Source organism: Pelmatolapia mariae, linkage group LG3_W (assembly GCF_036321145.2).
Source record: "Pelmatolapia mariae isolate MD_Pm_ZW linkage group LG3_W, Pm_UMD_F_2, whole genome shotgun sequence".
NCBI classification, from domain to species: Eukaryota; Metazoa; Chordata; class Actinopteri; order Cichliformes; family Cichlidae; genus Pelmatolapia; species Pelmatolapia mariae.
Window position 1 is genome coordinate 46,509,759 of NC_086229.1, and position 16,020 is coordinate 46,525,778.

At 42.5% G+C, this 16,020-nt stretch overlaps 1 long non-coding RNA gene across 1 annotated transcript; it reads right to left on the bottom strand.

The window, feature by feature from the left end:
• Positions 1–15,180: 15,180 nt before the first annotated feature.
• On the bottom strand, positions 15,181–15,712 carry LOC134624521 (uncharacterized). Its single transcript, XR_010093576.1, has 3 exons — positions 15,629–15,712; positions 15,454–15,483; positions 15,181–15,227 (listed from the first exon to the last, which is right to left on the bottom strand). It is a non-coding gene; the product is annotated as an uncharacterized LOC134624521 (long non-coding RNA).
• Positions 15,713–16,020: the final 308 nt, after the last annotated feature.

Genomic DNA, 16,020 nt, shown 5'->3' on the forward strand with positions numbered 1-16,020 from the left:
ATCCAAAACTAAGGGGTGCGAGTTGGTAAAGGCGAGGTCTTCAGAGCGGCGAAGACGTCCACCTACACGGATAACCTCATCTTCACGGTCGAACTCAGGGGACAGCGCAAGGAGACGACTGCTGCGACTGATAGATTTCCCCTGCTTAAGGAGTCGATACTCCTCAGGAAAGCTCTCCTGTTGCATCTCCGCTTGAATATAGTCCTGAGCTGATGATGTTCCACCGCCTTTGGCCGCCCCATGCAACTGCGTAATAGCAGCTTCCAGCAGCTGCGCCCAGGTGTCATATCCGCTGAAGTTCGAGGTGGCGGGGTCAAAGGTGGTAGAAACTCCACAAAAGGTCTCTTTACGGAGCTCAGATGGGCCTGGCGGCTCAGCCAGGGTGCCGCTCGGCTCTGGAGGCCACTGTTCTGGACTTAGGAGCAGGAAAGGAGGCCCTTGACTCCATCTGTTGGGTCTGGCCAGTTCCAAAAGGGTCTTCCCACGGGTTATATCATCCGCAGGGTTCTGGGCTGAATCCAAAAAGCGCCAGGTGTGCGACTGAGTTACTTCCTGGATTTCAGCCACACGGGTGCCGACGAAGACCTTGAAGTGGCATGACTCGGACCTCAACCAGGTGAGTACAGTTGTGGAGTCAGACCACAGCACTATTCTCTTTATGTCCAAAGTGAGCTCATTTCTAAGGAGACGGGAGAGATGAGCTCCAGAGAGGGCCCCACAGAGCTCGAGTCTAGGCATGGAGAGAATGCGTCTAGGGGCAACACGGGAGTGAGCCATCAGGAAGGCCAGATGTGAGCTGCCATCACCTGTCACTGTTCTCATGTAGGCCACTGCGCCATAAGCCTGCTCTGACGCATCACAGAAGATGTGAATCTCTCTCTCACTAACTGACTCCGTGACGTGCTCTGGGAGATAAGGGCGAGGAAGCAGGATTTGTGCAAGGAACGGCAACTCCTCTTCCCAGGTTTTCCACTGCTGCAGTAGTTCTGGCGGAAGCTGCGGGTCATCCCACCCCCTCTGCTGATCCCAAAGGCGCCTCACCAGCATCTTGGCTCGGGTGGTGTATGGTAGGATAAAGCCAAGTGGGTCGTACTGGCTGGCGAGAACCTTATAAATGTTCCGCATAGTGGGGGCGCCATAACTGATTTTGCCGTGTTTGTAACCCAAGGTGTCCGTGGGGAAGTGCCAGCTAAGGCCCAGAGTCGGCTCAGAGGTGTCTGATTTGTCTTGAGTGAGCCAAAGTTCTGCACTTGTGGAGCTGAGGTCTTCAGGTAGGTGGCCAATGGTGCTGGGTTCATTACTGGCCCACTGGCGTAGGACAAATCCCGCAGAGGACAAGAGGGCTCTTAGGCCGTCCACTAGGTCCCGGGCTCCCTCAGGGGTTGGCACACTCTGGAGAAGGTTATCCACATAGAAACACCGTCCCACCGAGTGACGTAGTGGATCATCACCCTCGGTGTGATCCCTGGTGTGGCGCTGCAGAGCGAAGGTTGCACAGCATGGGCTGCAGGTTGTACCGAAGGGGAGGACCTGCCATTCATAGACAGCCACAGGTGCCTCAGGGTACAGATCCCGCCACACGAACCGCAGGAGGGAACGGTCTTCGGGAAGAAGGCGAATCTGGTGGAACATACCTTGAATGTCACCACTAATGGCTACAGCATGCTCTCGAAAGCAAAGGAGGACAACAAGGAGCGATGCACTTAGGGTAGGCCCCGGTAGCAGATGTTCGTTGAGGGCTTGACCTTGGAACTGGAACGAACAGTTAAACACAAGGCGATTTTTGCCATTATGGCTAACAAGGTGGTGAGGGATATACCATGACTCATCTGCTTGAGCAACCTCAGAGGGGGGCACTTTCACCAACGAACCGGCCTGGACCAACTTCTCTATCTCCGCCCTGTAGATCTTAGCTCGTCCTGGATCTTTCTGGAGCCTTCTCTCCACACTTCCCAAACTAGGAATAACTGCGTTAGGGCTAGCTTTAAGGTGTGGCATGTTCTGGCGGCGAAGAAGGGGGGTGGCATAGCGTCGGATGCCCTCCACTTCGACACGAACTGTCTTCTGCTCTAGCAGGCTAACGGCATAGTTATCTTCCCTTGAACGGGTAACCACCTTGCCTTCTGGCACTGGGACGACATCTACCTGCCATAACTTCTCTACATGTTTGAGTAGCTCACTCACCTGGGGAGGAATGGCGGTCGTGAAAAGGCACTGTCGTGGCAGCGAAGAGGAACCGATTAGGCTGGAGGGACCCTGTAGTGTCCACCCCAACCTGGTGCGCATAGCCGCGGGACCACCCGGTGGACCAAGACGGACAGCTTCAGCTGGAGTGATGAGCTGTGGGTGGTCACTGCCAATAAGAAGGAGAGGTTTGACCTTCTTGAAGGACTGGAGAGGCAGGCCTCTGAGGTGTCTGTACTTTCGCTGCAAGGACTCCACAGGGTAGCTGTGCTCTGCTAGGTCGATGCGGGTGGCGGTGAAGGCGTTACGGACCTTATACTGCTGCTTAGGTTTGCCACCAGGGGAGATCTCGAATGAGACACACGAGCCATGTAGAGTTTGCACATCTTGTCTGATAGTGCGCAACGGAAGTGTCTCTGGGGTGCCTTGAAGGTCAAGCTTCTGGGCAGCGGCGGGTAGCAGCATAGTCCTCTCTGACCCATCATCCAAAACCGCGTGAGTGCTCAGAGTCTTGCCATTATGGTGAAGGATGACTGGGACAACCTTTAACAGGACTTGGCCGCTCTCTATGGGACGATCGAGGTACAGGACGCCCGTAGGATTCTCACCTTCTCGTGGGGGAACAGACGCTGGGCCAGGGGTCTTTAAGGGCTTAGAATTCACGTCGTGAAGGACCTGCAGATGGCGACCCTGACACAGGCTGCAGGGTTTCTTGAGGGTACACTGGGCTGCCTGATGGGAACGAGCGCAACGCCAGCACCTCTTGTTGGTCTTTATCCAGTCTGTGAGCTGTTTGCTACTCAGCTTAACGACCTCTGGACACTGACTCAGGTGATGGGCACGGTTATCACAGAAGGCGCAGTAGGGCTGCTGCCTAGCTTTGTTTGGAGTGGTACCTAGTGACCTGGGTGAGGTCTCTGCACCGTGAAGAACGGCAACAGGGCGCCTACTTGGTCTGACGTCAGGCTTCTCTTTGGTGATTGTTGGAGTGGGCAAACCGTCATAGCCCTGACACCAGGATTCGTACTTTAACCAGGTAGCCAGGTCGTCCAGGGTGTAAGCCTGACCAGAATGGCTGTACATGCACCGACGGAAATCAGCTCTTTGCTCTGAAGGAAGCTTACCAAGGAGTCGAGCCACATGGGAGCCACACTGGAGTTCAACCTCCCCATCCGGGCCTAAAGTCTTCAGCATGCCCACGAGCGACTGGATGTGGAGAGAGAATCGCTCGAATGCGGCTGCATCCCCTTGGCGGATGTCAGGTGAGTCCATGACAGCAGCAATTCTTCTCAGGGCAAGCTGGTGGGGCTGTCCAAGCCGGTCGTTAAGAGCATTCATGGTGTCACTGAAGGGCGTGGCAGAATGGAGGTAAGCATCCGCTATCAACTTCGCTTCCTCTAGGTGGAGGTGATCTAACAAGACTTGGTACCTGAAGAGCTCTGAATTCTCCGAGGGCAGTAAGTTCTCTAGTGCCATCTTCAGACGAGCGAATTCCCCGGGATCAGGACGTGTGAGCTTGGGAATGCTCGGACGAGGCCCCCTGTAGGTCAAATCTGGGGCCGCTGCTAAGCCAGGGGGTCTATACATCTGTGAGGTCAAGAAAGGAGTAGATGAGGACGGAGGTGGAGCTGGCAGTGGTTGCAATGGAGGGGGGTGTGCTCTCGGAGGCGGCGCTGGAGGGTAGGTGGTCCTTGGCTGAGGAGAAGTGAACCCTGGCTTAGATTCATGTGGGGGGATGATCTGACTCTTCTGTGCAGCCATAGACTCCCTCTTCAGATCCTGGAGCTCTTTCATCATTGTATCGATGCGGTCCGCAACTGGACCCTGGCTGGAGACAGATTCCTCCTTGAACACAACCGGAGGAGGTGGTGGAGGCCAGTCCTCTTCCTCTTCAGCAGGGGGTGGCTGGAAATGAACAGTAGGGCCTCTGGGCGGTGGACTGAGCTGCAGACTCTCTGCGCGGTCCAGCAGCTGCAGCAAACTAGCATGAATGGCCTGGAAATCAGCTAGCCCGGCTCTCATCTGGTCATGGGACTGCTGAAACAGGAACCTCTCCCGTTGCATATCTGCTAACTCTGCCCTCAATGGGGTGACATGGCCGTGTGGGCGGTCATCAGGGGTGTCAGACAGAGGATGGTGGGGAGAACGGGTGTCGCCTCCTGTCTCACTTTCTTCCTGGTAACCTGTACCAAGCCTGTGGAAGTCAGTCTCATAAGCTTCATAGCGGAGGGGACGACGTACATTCCGCCGTGGGCGCGCACCAAGGGCTGAGAAGTTCTGAATATCATCCATCTTGTTAGGGTAGAAGCAGCTTACATCCGGCTCGAAGGACCACTAATGTTGGGTAGATAACCCGGAATGGGAGGACTGTAAGGTGTTGATTCGGGTTTGCAGCCACCACTCCCCGGAGTGTCGGCCAGAACACTACTCTAGGCCCGGATGGATATTCAGGAAGGAGACAATGAGGACACCGAGGATGGTTTAGACGCTTGTATTGCCTTCACACGGTCAAAGGTAACAGGCTTGTCAGAGGAGCAGGTGTTACATACAAGTTTAGGTGCGCAGGTAGGAGTGTGGGGGGTGTATCGGTGTGGAGATGAGCGTGTGTGTGTGTGTGTGTGGTCTGTTGCTCAGTAACGCACACTTCTCACGAAATGACCACTTCTCCGCCGGTAATCGGGAGCGGAAACGCTCATATATCTCACCCACGTATCTCCCTGCCCAAATCCTCTCTCATACAAAGCGGTGGGGTGACCTCTACTGGCCACTCTAAGAAACTACAAGTGAACAACTGAACAGAATAAAACTCACAACTACGGGGCCTTTTGTACAGAGGGACAACTACTTACTTACAACAACTTTATTGCACTATATAATTTTCCAATCAGTGTTCAGGAATTCTCAATGGTGCGTGGTGCCATACCCTCAGGGACTTTAATGTTATATAAAAACACTGACAGCTCAATATCTACCTCAGTCGCTCTCCCTGATCCAGCTGAGTCACCAATAGGAAAAATCTGCTTTTCACAAGAACTTGGTAACAGCAATAAGAGAATACGTAGTTTATTCCAGGAAGATATCGTCTCTCTCCCGTATATAATATCTTATTGGAACCGATATGTTCCAGATATCAAGTGGAAGACAGTCTGGATGATCCCCCATAAATATTTGATTGTAAATAAGGTGAAAGAAGTCTCATTTAAAATTCTACATCAATGTTATCCAGCCAGTCACTACATGGTAAAATTTAAAAGGGACATAAATACTAATTGTACTTTCTGTGGGGATCATCCAGAAACTGTGACGCATCTTTTTTGGTACTGTTCTTTTACACAGAGATTCTGGAAGGAATTTAGCAGTTTTGTTATTGTCCATATTTTAAGGGAGTTTTCTTTACGATGGGAAAATGTTTTATTCTGTTTCTTTAAGTTCCCCAAGAAGAATGATAAATGTTTTTTTATGATAAATTTGTTAATACTGTTATACCAAGAACGGGAATAACACAGGAAATGTGAGTTTAAAATGAAGTTAGGGTTAACATATAGAACTTGTTTTTAGGGAGCTTTTAGCTAGGATGAGTAATTAAGTATATGCTTACACTTGGCTGATTAGAATGGTTGTTTTTTTTTAATACTTTAGTAGAATAGGAGTTTATGATGATTTTTTTTGTGAAATGTGATTTTAGATGAGAGTTACATGCCGCTGTGACAGTACAGGATGTTGCAGCAAAGTGAAATAACATATTATTTCACTTTGCTGCTCTTAATGTAAGGGTAGCTAAATTCTTTATTCATAAATGTAAGTTTACTAACAAAACACCATATTTCTGTCATTTTTTAAGGATGTGGAATTGTACATACAATCAATATCAGAGTCCACCAACAAAACAATATATGCATGTGAATTTTTGCGTGTATTCTTATAATTGTTACTTTTTTCTTTTACCCCTGGCTTTGTGTGTTCATGTTCTGTTGTTTTGTATACTTCATCCGTTCGTATGTATACTCATTGTTTGTTAAATAAAGTTTATTTAAAAAAAAAAGTTGGCTTAAGGAATTAAGAGTATTGTTTGTTTTTTTTTGTTTTTTTTGTTTTTTTTAATGAACTTTGTCATTGTTATTGTTCTAAATAATCTCAAAGAGACAAGTGACATATAGAATCATCCAGAACAGAATCGCACCTCCTTTCTCTTTTCTCCCAATCAGAGGAATACACATCATTGCCACAGTGCAGTTGGTACACTACAATGAAATCAATGAAATCGACAATGACTGAAAGTAAACATACATACATACATACATACATATGTACATACATATGCAAACACACATTTATACACACACGTCTACATAAAAATAATATATATATAAAAAAAAAGAATAGCCAATACAAAAATAAAATAAATAAATAACAATTAAAAAAAGGAAAAAAAGAAAAACAAGGAACAAAAATAAAGGAGACAAGGGGGATCATAAAATCTCTAAAAGTGAGGTTCCATAAACAAGACACAGAACTTAAATAAGGGGTTAAGAAAAATCAAACTCTTCTAAAAATCCATGCAATTTGATTGCTTGGGGCTTATTTATTAGCTTAAGAGATTTACGGAACAGGGAGAGTTCGTTTTTAAGAGCAGACCATGAAGGGGGGGATTTAGCATATCGGCATTTATGAATGTAATACTTTGTTATAATAATGAGATTGTTAACTAACTCACTATTTTTGTCCTTAAGGATTACTCCAATTTGAATATTTTGAAAAGACCAAAAATCAATATTTCCATACTGGGACAATATTAGGACATGGAGGGATTTCCATAAGTTCTGGATTGTCACACACCCATAAAACATGTGCTCTGTTGTTTCCGAAGATGTTTTACAAATATAACAGTTATCTAACACAAATTTAAATCTGTCTCTCATGAATTCATTGGAGGGGTAAATATTTTTTGTAGTTCTAAAATGGACTTCTTTAAATTTGGGGGGAATTGGAAATTTTAAATATTTGGTTCTGATCAACAAGATCTCAGATTTGTTATAATCTTTAAGGATGAGTGAATGTTTTGTCCTACCTGGATATAAGATGTTAACCAAATACCTCCTCAAAAGCTGATTATTGCATTTTTCATTAACCAAGTCAAGACCATCTAATTTAATTTTATGTAAATTTGGAGTCGGTATATTTGGAAAATTATTCTTTATCGTATTGACAAGGACTATTGGGATATTCTGTGAAACCTTTTTGTAGAGCTCGAACGAGCAACTCATGTCATATTTTTCATTAAACCTGTTTAATTCAAGTATATCTCCATTTTCATCCATTATATGTGTCACAGACCAAATTTGTTTTGTCATCCATTCTTCCACAAACATAGATTTCCCCCGATTCAATATCACCCTATTATTCCACAATGGAACGTTGTGGGGACTAAAGTTATGTTTAAACATTAATTTCCAATTTAACAAAACTTGTTGATGAAATTTGGAGAGTTTTATGGGCAGTTTAGAAATTTCAAAATCACATACTAAAAGGAATTGGATCCCCCCAACTTTGTCGAAAATAAGAGATGGTATCAAGAACCAGATGTCATTATCATTTTTTAAGAAGGATCGGAGCCAATTAATCTTTAAGATGCCATTCATTATTTCAAAATTGATTGCTTTTAAACCCCCCTCTTCATAGTCTTTTATCAAGTCCCTGTTACTGATATAATGATGTTTATTTTTCCATATGAAATTAAAATTCAGCTTATTGATGTCTTTTATAATTCTTGGTGGGATGGCTAGGGAATAAGCTGGATAGATTAATCTGGATAAAGATTCAACCTTGGTCAACATTATCCTGCCAAACAAAGTTAAATCTCTCTGTAGCCAATAGTTTAGAGTTTTTTTGCATTTGTCAATTGTATTCTGAATATTCTTTTCTTCGCTATCAGCCATGCATTTAGTTAGCCAAATTCCAAGATATTTGATTTCATTTTTGACAGGTATATTGTACAAAGAAGAGTGAGAACAATTGTGGATACTCACGAGTTCACATTTGTCCAGGTTCAGGCGTAGTCCAGAAGCATCAGAAAAGATCTTTATTGTATCTAAGGCCAATGGAATTTGTTCTTTATTTTTTAGAAAGATTGTTGTATCATCAGCAAGCTGACTTATTATTAATTTGTGGTTATTTATTTCTAATCCTTCGATGTTTGAGTTTATGACAGTAATAGAAAGTAGTTCAGTGGCTACAATGAATAAAAGAGGTGAGATACTGCAGCCCTGCCTGATACCTCTCTCCACCCTGAACCTGGGACATGTGCCTTCTGAAAGAGAAACACAACTATTAATATCAGTGTATAACATAGTGATCATATCCAGAAATGCATCTCCAAACCCAAAATGTTTAAATGTCTTAATAATAAAAGTGTGTTCGATAGAATCAAATGCTTTATGGAAGTCCAAGAACAACATGAAACCATCATCCTTAATTAGGTAATTGTAATCGATAAGGTCCAAAACCAAGCGGATATTATTTTGGATCAACCGTCCTTTGAGAAATCCTGATTGTGTTGGGCTAATTATTTCAGAAATGCCTGTTTTTAGTCTTGTTGCTAAAACTTTTGTAAAACTTTTGTAGTCTGTATTTAAAAGTGTTATAGGGCTTAGATTACTTAGTTTTTTCTTATCTTTTCCCGGTTTTGGAATTAATTTTATAACTCCTTGTTTCATTGTTGCCATAAGCTCCTTTTGATTTATACATTCATTTAACGCACTAAACAAAAGTAATTTTAGATCTTCCCAAAAGTGCTTATAGAAATTAGTTGTTATTCCATCTGGTCCCGGTGAGCGATCAGATGCCGTGCTCTTAATAGCAAAATCAAATTCTTCTATAGTTAGGTCTTCATCACAAATTTCTCTAAAATTATCATCAATTACTGGAATCCAATTACTGATTTTGTCAAAGAAGGAGGTGGCATTTTGTTCTGAGTATGAAGACTTATAAAGGTTACTATAAAAAGTAAATACTTCACTTGAAATGCGTTTAGGGTCTGTACATTCCTCTCCGTTGATTATTAGGTTACATACTGAATTACAGTCAGGTCCATAAATATTGGGACATCGACACAATTCTAACATTTTTGGCTCTATACACAACCACAATGGATTCCAAATGAAACGAACAAGACATGCTTTAACTGCAGACTGTCAGCTTTTATTTGAGGGTATTTACATCCAAATCAGGTGAACAGTATAGGAATTATGACAGTTTGTATATGTGCCTCCCACTTCTTAAGGGACCAAAAGTAATGGGACAATTGGCTTCTCAGCTGTTCCATGGCCAGGTGTGTGTTATTCCCTCATTACCCCAATTACAATGAACAAATAAAAGGTCCAGAGTTCATTTCAAGTGTGCTGTTTGCTTTTTGAACCTGTTGCTGTCAACTGCCAGGATGAGATCCAAAGAGCTGTCACTACCAGTGAAGCAAGCCATCATTAGGCTGAAAAAAACAAAACAAACCCATCAGAGAGATTGCAAAAACATCAGGCGTGGCCAAAACAACTGTTTAGAACATTCCCAAAATGAAGGAACGCACTGGTGAGCTCAGCAACACCAAAAAACTAGGAAGACCACGGAACACAACTGTGGTGGATGACCAAAGAATCCTTTCCCTGGTGAAGAAAACACCCTTCACAACAGTTGGCCAGATCAAGAACACTCTCTAGGAGGCAGGTGTATGTGCATCAGAGTCAACAATCAAGAGAAGACTCCACCAGTGTGAATACAGAGGGTTCACCACAAGATGTAAACCTTTGGTGAGCCCCAAAAACAGGCAGGCCAGATTAGAGTTTGCCAAACGACATCTGAAAAAGCCGTCGCAGTTCTGGAACAACATCCTATGGACAGATGAGACCAACATCAACTTGTACCAGAGTGATGGGAAGAGAAGAGTATGGAGAAGGAAAGGAACTGCTCATGATCCTAAGCATACCACCTCATCAGTGAAGCATTGTGGTGGAAGTGTCATGGCGTGGGCATGTATGGCTGCAGGTGGAACTGGTTCTCTTGTATTTATTGATGATGTGACTGCTGACAAAAGCAGCACAATTAATTCTGAAGTGTTTCGTGCAATATTATCTGCTCATATTCAGACAAATGCTTCAAAACTCATTGGACGGCGCTTCACAGTGCAGGTGGACAACAACCCAAAGCATACTGCAAAAGCAACGAAAGAGTTTTTGAAGGGAAAGAAGTGGACTGTTTTGCAATGGCCAAGTCAATCACCTGACCTGAATCCGATTGAGCATGTATTTCACTTGCTGAAGACAAAACTGAAGGGAAAATGCCCCAAGAACAAGCAGGAACTGAAGACTGTTGCAGTAGAGGCCTGGCAGAGCATCACCAGGGATGAAACCCGGCGTCTGGTGATGTCTATGTGTTCCAGACTTCAGGCTGTGATTGACTGTAAAGGATTTGCAACCAAGTATTAAAAAATGAATGTTTGATTTATGGTTCTTATTCTGTCCCATTACTTTTGGTCCCTCAAGAAGTGGGAGGCACATTTGCAAACTGTTGTAATTCCTACACCGTTCACCTGATTTGGATGTAAATACCCTCAAATAAAAGCTGACACTCTGCAGTTAAAGCATGTCTTGTTCGTTTCATTTGGAATCCATTGTGGTGGTGTATAGAGCCAAAAATGTTAGAATTGTGTCGATGTCCCAATATTTATGGACCTGACTGTATATTCTTGTCTACGTTTTTCTAGATTGCAAAAATAGGCAGTGTTCTTTTCACCCTCTTCTATCCACTTGGCTTTGGATCGCAAATAAGCGCCCTTGGCTCTATAAAGGTACATTTCGTCCAATTTAGATTGTAAGTTGTTAATTTTTCCTTTTTCTTCCTCAGTCCAATTCAATTTGCCATAAAGATTAATAAGTTCTTTAACTACATTTGATTCCTCTTCTTTCCTTTGTCTGTTTAACTTTTTACCGAATGCGATTGAGGTTTTTCTGATTCTAAATTTAAGATATTCCCATTTGAGTATCGGTGTATTGATGGCTTCATCATTCTGGATATCTAAGATTGATTTTTTAATAGAATTACAATACTCCTTATTTCTCAGCATCTGAGAGTAAATTTCCAATAATCCTTAAATGTGTTGTTTTGGTCTTTGCTTTGTAGTCTTAGAATAATGGTGCAATGGTCACTTAAGGGACCGTTAGAGATGACTGTTTCCTTAACATATTGTAAAATTGAGTTGGATACCAACCAATAATCAATACGTGACCTGCTTTGACCATTGGGTTTGTGCCAGGTGAATTGTTTTACATCTTTGTTTAACAATCTCCATACATCTATTAATTTAGTATCATTAGCAAAATTTTCAAATATTGGGTTTTTATGTTCACTTAAAAATTTTGAAGGCCATCTATCCAACCATTCATCGGGAGTCACATTGAAATCACCTCCAACAATTATATAATCAGTGGGGAATTTGGTATTAAGTTCCTTTATAACTGTAGAAATTTGATACAGCAGGTTCTTATTCTCTTGATCATTGTTGTATCCATAAACATTAACCAACGTAACCAGAGTATTATCAGTATTTAACACACAAGCAACCCAATGTCCATCTTTGTCTGCCAAGTTGCACAAAAACCTACCAGGACATCTGTTGAAGCAAATAGCAACCCCAGCCGACCTGTTTGTACCATGACTAAAAAAAATTTGATCTCCCCATTGTTGTGACCAAAATTTCACATCAGATTCCTCAGAATGAGTTTCCTGGAGAAAAATACAATTTGCCTGTTGCCCCTTGCAGAACAGAAAAACAGCTTTACACTTAATTGAGTCTTTAAGTCCCCTTGTGTTAAAGGAAAAAAAAGAAATGTTAGTTTTCAATTGGAACATGGAACACATGAACAGCTTTAAAGAGGAAGTTTAGGAGGTGGAGTAGGAAAGTCTTGAGGTAAAAGTCCCATCATCCGAAATGTTCCACTGTATATTCATTTCGTAGTCAGATGTCAGCCCGTACCTGGAGTCTCTTCCCTGATGCGTTTGCCTTCTATGAAACCAAAAGGGCCCCTAAAGCCCGCAGCCTTGCCTTCCTTCCGAGCCTGGTTGATTTTTGGCCACAGTGCTTGTCTGGATCTCCAGTCCTCCGGGGTCAGGTCTTCAGCAAAGCGGATGCCTTCTTCTTTGCACACGGGAGAAGCCTTTGTTCGCCTCCAGATGTCATCTCTCACGGCACGTCTCACAAACAGAATAATGATTTGTCGATGCTTATTCTCCGCCGCTCTTCCCACTCTGTGGACAACATCGACCGCTTCTTCCATCTTCATCTTTAGGTCCGGAGCAATCCTTCCTAGAAGTTCCACCACTTCTTCTCTGATATTTTCATTTATTTTCTCCTTTTTCCCTTTGATATGGAGACACCATCTTCTTTTGTATCTTTCCTGGCTCAATACGCGATCTTTAATGTCGTCATTATCTTTTTTGAGTGATTCAATCTCTTTATCCAGGTGTTTTATTTTCTTTTTGCATTCTTGCAGCTCCTCTGAATTAAACTGCACCGATTTAGCGATGAAAGCCAGCATGGCGCTATGTTGTTGAATTTGTTTGCTAACTTCATCCATGCGGTCATCAACACGTTTTCCAAGACTCTCAGTAGCTTTCAGTATAGTGTCAGTGGATGTGTTGGAGTCGTTATCATTAGCCGTACCTTTTGCTTTTTTCTCCATATGTGGTTTCTCGGGAGTATTATCAGGGGTTGTTAACAGTCTGTCCCTCTTGTTGCTACTGGAATTAGCCGTTTCCATCGGGGCTGAGTAGTCATGCTCGCTGTTTCTCTGAGTTGTGAAAGGGAGGTTTTTCACTGCCGGAGGTTTCGTGTTGTTGCTCTTCTTCATGTTCGGGCTGAAACGTCATCAATATAACTCAAAGCAGTGGATTATATAACTTCAAGATGAGAACATCGGGACGTTAGTGAGGAGTTCAGACGGATGCGACTGCTCAGTCCGCCATCTTCTTCGCTCCTCCGAATTAAGAGTATTGTCACTACCCGATCCGTACCGGAAACCCGATCGGTACCCCGCATGCGCGAAAAGTGTCTACTTCCGGTCGAAGCGTTTTACGATAGTTACGGGTCAGAGTATCTGTTAAGATGTTAAGAATAATAAGTATCTCTTAAAATGTTTCCAATAGTGAAACATTTCAATATAATGTAGACAAAAATGAAAAATAAAAAGATAGTTACAGATCAGGACTCCCCGATCCTTACTGCGCATGTGCAAAGTCGGACCGTACAAATCGGGTCTACCCGATCCGTACCGCGCATGTGCAGATGTTTTCTTCTTCTTCTGTTTCGTTTAATGGCAGTTTACTCCCAGTGTACGAGGATACCGCACCCTGCTGACCGAGCGAATGATCTGTATTGTAAACTGAATTAGCGTCATTACAAATGCGTGTAAAATTTGATTTAGTGACAGTCGAGTGTGTTTATGATTGTCTCTGTGGAGAGGATTGATTGGAATAGTTATGATGATGTCCACTCCTCACTGTCAATTGTCAGTAAACACTTAATCTGGCTCATGAATTTTCACGTGACATATTACAATTTTTTATTTATATACTCAATAGGCTATATTTTGATACGAAAGCTGAAAATGCACCATCATAATACAGCAGATATTTTCAATTTTTACTACATATTCTAGGAATGTTTTTCTAATAATAAAATATAATATATTCTTGCACTAAAGACAATGTGGCTCATCACCTAAAATCGTTTTACTTTCTATTTTTGTATTAGATTTTTTGGTTTGCCACTTTGTCTTGAATTAACTTTCTTCTTTGTAACCACAAATTTAATAATGTTGCAAAATTAATGTTTGACAATATTTTTAAAAGGGTATTCTTAGGTTAACCATTTGTTAAATTGAGATTTTACTACACTCATTTGTATATATCCATATAAAATTACACAGGACCACTTTATAATTTTCACAGGTTTACTGTAACAATACTGAAAACAAACAACAGATTTCAAGAACATGAACAACAGATACAGCTAGAGAGGATGTGTTACAACCCAGATTTGTTTCATAAATGTAATTTAAGGAACTAAAATAAACAACATTAAACAAAACACAGCTCATTATGACTTCTTGGCTAGTACGCAGTAACAAAGAACTCCACCGAGGCCAGGCCACACAGGGCAAAAGAAATTAAACAAACAATAAAAAGAAATCGGTGATAACCAATAACACAAGAGTTAGCAAAAACTGTCACAAATGAAAACAGGTATCAGAACACGAACCAACATGTGGGGGAACCACAAATGGGGAACCCTGTCACTAAAACCACTGTGTGTGTGTGTGTGTGTGTGTGTGTGTGTGTGTGTGTGTGTGTGTGTGTGTGTGAACAGTGCAAACACATTAGTTGTTCAGTTGCATGCAAATGTGGCTGCAGTAGCCTGGGCGCATCTCCTCCGAATAAAATGCCCGTAGTTGTCCTCTTTTACCTGTTTCAACATATCCTGTAATACAGAAAAACAAAAATCAAACAGAGAGAAGAATTGGCTCCAAGGTATGGTTTTCATTATGTCATGCACCAGTGAGATTTTCATTGTTTGTAATGACAGCAATATAAGATTATACAGTGTTGTATACCTCGGGGGCAGTGTTTGTACTGATCTCCACATTGAAGGCAGATCTCAATTGTGTACATGTTAAAGTACTGTTCTCTGTACTTTTCCGAGAAGCTGCTCCATGTGCAGACGCCTGTGTAAAGCACAAGCAAAACACAAAAACACAAAACATTTACATTCTGCCAGTGAAAAACATGTGACAACAGCAAAAAAAAAAACTGTACATATAATTTCATAATTTACTGAAGCCCTTACTGTGAAGCCACTTGAAGTGTGCTCGTCTTCTGAAATATTCAGTAGACACAAGGTCTCTGAACATGGAGCACACCAGAGCCAGTTTGAAGATGGCTGTATCCCCTTCATGTAGAACAACCTCTTCCAATATGTCGATGAGGACACATGCTGGTAACTGTAAAATATAGGTCAGGCAACAATAATGAAAATACAAAATTTGTCCACCAAGTTTCAGAAATATGAGGACTGAAAATACATTACATTTAGTGGTGTTTTCATAACTATTACTTCATTCCACTACTGAATAATGCCTCTTTCTGCCCTGATGGTGCTACCTGTGATTCTAATTACTAATTCAGTTACATCAGCATTTTAAATAAAAGGGAAAATAAAGAGATTACCTCCAGTATAGGGCACCTGTCAGCGTCAGCCTTTAATGGAAAACATGATTATCACATTACATGGAAATGAAGATTACCACCATGTATGTAAACCTGCATTGTGATGAATAGTCTCAACAGTAAAATTCTGTGGTTATAGTCTACAAATGGTTATCTCATTGTTGTCCTCTCTCACCTGTCTGATTAGACTTGGTGAAGGCTTGGAGGAGGTTGCCTTTGGTACCCTGAATACAGGCTGGAGAGTTCCCTGGAGGAGAAGGGATGCTTCTTCTGTCCAGAAGGCGAATCTCTGTCCAAGCCTTAAAAAAAGCAATGCCAGTCTGAATGAACTCTAGTTGTGTACTGCTGCTCTCTTCTGTATGTTCAGTCACAGGGTTTATAATTGACTACATTAAGCCACTTTCACAAACATTTGCTTGACCTGATGTGTTGCCTGAGCCAAAACTGCAATTAATACTAACTTTGAAAACTGTGATTATGATGGTGCCAGTTTGTCTATAATACTAGCCATACCCATCAATGCAGAATCTCTCCATCAGCTGAATACACCACCACAGGCGAATTGCT